General features: G+C 34.5%; 1 long non-coding RNA gene across 1 annotated transcript; it reads right to left on the bottom strand.

The window, feature by feature from the left end:
• Nucleotides 1-1699: 1699 nt before the first annotated feature.
• LOC145120940 (uncharacterized) lies at nucleotides 1700-3168 on the bottom strand. Its single transcript, XR_013714433.1, has 2 exons — nucleotides 2918-3168; nucleotides 1700-2367 (listed from the first exon to the last, which is right to left on the bottom strand). It is a non-coding gene; the product is annotated as an uncharacterized LOC145120940 (long non-coding RNA).
• Between the last annotated feature and the right edge of the window lie 308 nt (nucleotides 3169-3476).

The raw sequence follows: 3476 nt of genomic DNA, 5'->3' as shown, positions 1-3476 counted from the left end.
TGTTCATTAGACCCTATTGGGTCATTGTGCATGTGGGTAAAGTGGTTTATCGTCTAGAGTTGTTGGAGGAGCTCGATCAAATTCACAACACTTTTCATGTTTCCTGGTTGAGGAAGTATCTGGCAGACGAGACAACCGTGGTACCATTACAGGATATCCAGGTAGATGAGTGATTGAAATATATGGAAATGCCACTCGTGATATTAGAAAAAAAAGTTGAAGACCTTGCGCAATAAGGTGATCGGGTTAGTGAATGGGTCGTGGCAACACATGCGGGATTCCGAGTGGAATTGGGAACCTGAGGAAGAGATACACATGCACTATATAGAGTTGGTTGCAGAAGCGGATTTTGGGAACGAAATCTAGTTAAGTGGGGGAGAGTTGTAATGACTAGTTCGGGTATGTTTATTTATTAATTATTTAAGGTAAACAAGAAAGTGGGTTTTAGGATGAAGTTGAATTCGCGATGCATGTCAGTTGGATTAGTCGTGACGCGAGCTTAAGTGGGTCGCGACGAATCACCTCTACAGCCCAAAGCCCTAGGCCTCAGATTTTGAACCATATTTAAAGGCTCAAACTTCTAGGATTTTCTCCCTTATCAGCCTCCATCACTCCAGAAAACCTAGAGTAAGCAAACCCTAAACCCCATCTTTTGTTCTTTGAGTTTTGGTGTCATTTGTGAGAAACTTGAAGTATAAGCAATAGTTTTGGTGCAAGAAGTTAGACCCAGGGAAGTTTCAGTCTTCTACTCGTCTTCTCAACATTTATAAGTAATAACGTTTCAACCTTTAGGAGTTTTTTTTATCTTAGATCTAGAGTTTTGGAGTGTTTTGATGGTCCCATTTACTTGATATTCCTAGGAATCATCTTGTTGAATGCTTGATTATTTTAAATTTTGTCTTTTTGTTGATAAGTTAGCCGTAGAGGAGTGAATTTTCTATTGTGTTTACCCCTATAGTCATTACATATAGCTTCATACATGATCTTTTCATCAAACCATTGTACTTTTTGAGTTTAGAAATATAGTTAGATTTATACATATCATCCTGCATAACACCATGTGTATTTTTGTGTTCTTACGTAAATTCTTTTCATAGAACTCATCTTGTTCAATGTTTGATAACAATTGTATAAAAAAGAAAACTTTTATAGGAAAACTAAAAGAACATTTATGTCATTTATAACGTATATATTCTCAATTCTTCGCAAACCAAACAAAAGTTTACAAAGGAATTTTAATCCGTTCGAAATTTTGCATTTTTTTATATAAAAAAATGCTACATATTCATCTAAATCTAAACATCAAATGCCGACGTTCTAAAAACTAAATTAAATACAAAATACATTTAAAAAAAAATTCATCACTACCAACTATCGCGACTTGATATCGTATAACATCAAACACATATAAATGGTCTTTTTCTACGTGATCATATATGTCGGTCCTTCAACGACTATGTTATTTTGTCCTCTTCAATCAATAATCTTAATTATGAGAAGGATTTTTTTTTCTTTTTCTTCAGTTCGTTTGAATAATTCTAAGTATGCAGGGCCGGTCCAATGGTATTTGATGCCCAGGGCGAAAATGTTTATTGATGCCCTATAATTGTAACTTATGTCCATACAACCATAATAAAATCATATTTGTATATTATGAATGCAACATACATATTTATACCATGTAATGGTATTAATAGCATCAGTAAAACATCTAGATATTTATTTAAAATACATATCTTTTACAGTTAAAACTAAAACAAAATATCTAAGTAGCATTCTAATCCTATTGAAGACATTGACTACTACAAGCTATATTATGATTTTAATACAATTATAATTTTTGAACCATAAAAGGCAAATATACAACCTAGAAAACCAACAAAAAGCTGGAGATCCCCGTACAAACTATCTAAAGCAACAAAAATAGAGGCAAAAAAACAAATAACACCGGCCAAAAGAAAAACTAACCAGCCATACAAAGATTCTAACAACAGGGGCAAAAGGGTCAAACAGGCATTTTGGCAATCAAATCAACACTATATGATGTAGAACCACAAGATGTAAGCAACACCAATCTTGTTATCCAGGCACTCCTTTCCAACATAGTGGATAAAATGAACTTTTTTTTTGTAAAAATATCTACATTTGTCCTAATGTAGTGACAGAAGAACATAGCATTACCGTCTCTTGAATCTTGATAATAAAAATATTATTATGTGCCATTTTCCTGATTTCCCTTCAAAAAGTGATCTTCCATTTCGATCATCAAAGTGTCATTCCATTCATGACAACATTCTTTTCAAAATTAGAGCAAATAATGAAATTGCCTTCAGCTGTCACCATGATATTACAACCAATCCGGTTAACCTGTGTTGTTTCAAACATAAGACAACGCTCATACAGATGTGGGAGATAACCAAAGAAAAACGTACGCCAAGTAAAACCCAAACCCAAGAAATTAATAATTATGCCCATAAAGAATTAACCCATTGAATAAATGTCACGTTGCAGTTCTGTATCTTATTGATGTCTACCCTATGAACAAAATGCAAAGTGAAACCCCTTTTCATCCTCATTTCAAAAATGTATATGATAAAATCAGATAAACAAAACCTCTTGTTTTAGATCCAGGATGTGTACCAATTCCAGAAAAATACACATGATAAAACCAGATAAAACAAGTTGTAAGTTGTGCTACATCGATTTAAAAAAAAAAATTGATTGAACATAGAACTGTACTGATTCACAGAAAAAGAAATTGGGATTAAAACCAAACCAGAAATCAGGAATTTGATTAAAGAGTGAGACAAAAATTAACCTATAGATTCAAAATCTAACAAGAAATTCATGTTCACCATCATTCCAGAAAATAAAAAAGCATGTGCTTACCAAACCAAAAAAAGAAATTAGGACTTACCGGGTGATTGGAGAAGGAGACAACTACAGCCGGCGTCGGAGATCAAATGTCTAGAGCAGAGAAAGGTCAGCGTATGAGGGAAGGAGGCTATGAACCTAATAAAGACGATGTGAACGACGGTTGTGTGATTGCGTAAAGCAGTCACGTCTCCTCGTTTCCTGAATTGGCTTCGAGCAATACCGCCTCCTCCTCTTCCATTTTTGAAATTGGTGTTGTACTAGATTTTCTTTTGCCGATTAGGCGATGCTATACTACGGACGGACTTACTTGTGGATCAAAATTTGGGCTAAAAATAATATTACACCTATAATAAGTGGACCAAAATTGATGCCTCTGTTATTGTGATGCCCTGGGATGTGGCCCAGCTCGCCCAGCCTTTGGGCCGGCCCTTTAAGTATGCCAAATAAATATATGAGATAACGTCAAACCTAGTTATTTTTCCTAATTACTCCCCACTTAATAACCAAAATTTTGCAATTAGTCAAAAATAGTCAAGAAAACCGTAGACGAGCAAAAAAGTCTATTGTTTTGTTTCCTTCTAAAAACCAATGTTTCCTAT

The sequence above is a fragment of the Lactuca virosa genome, chromosome 6 (assembly GCF_052849685.1).
Source record: "Lactuca virosa cultivar CGN04683 chromosome 6, Lactuca_virosa_CGN04683_v6, whole genome shotgun sequence".
NCBI classification, from domain to species: domain Eukaryota; kingdom Viridiplantae; phylum Streptophyta; class Magnoliopsida; order Asterales; family Asteraceae; genus Lactuca; species Lactuca virosa.
The sequence above is the reverse complement of the archived record's forward strand: the minus strand, read 5'-3'. Positions and strand labels throughout refer to the sequence as shown.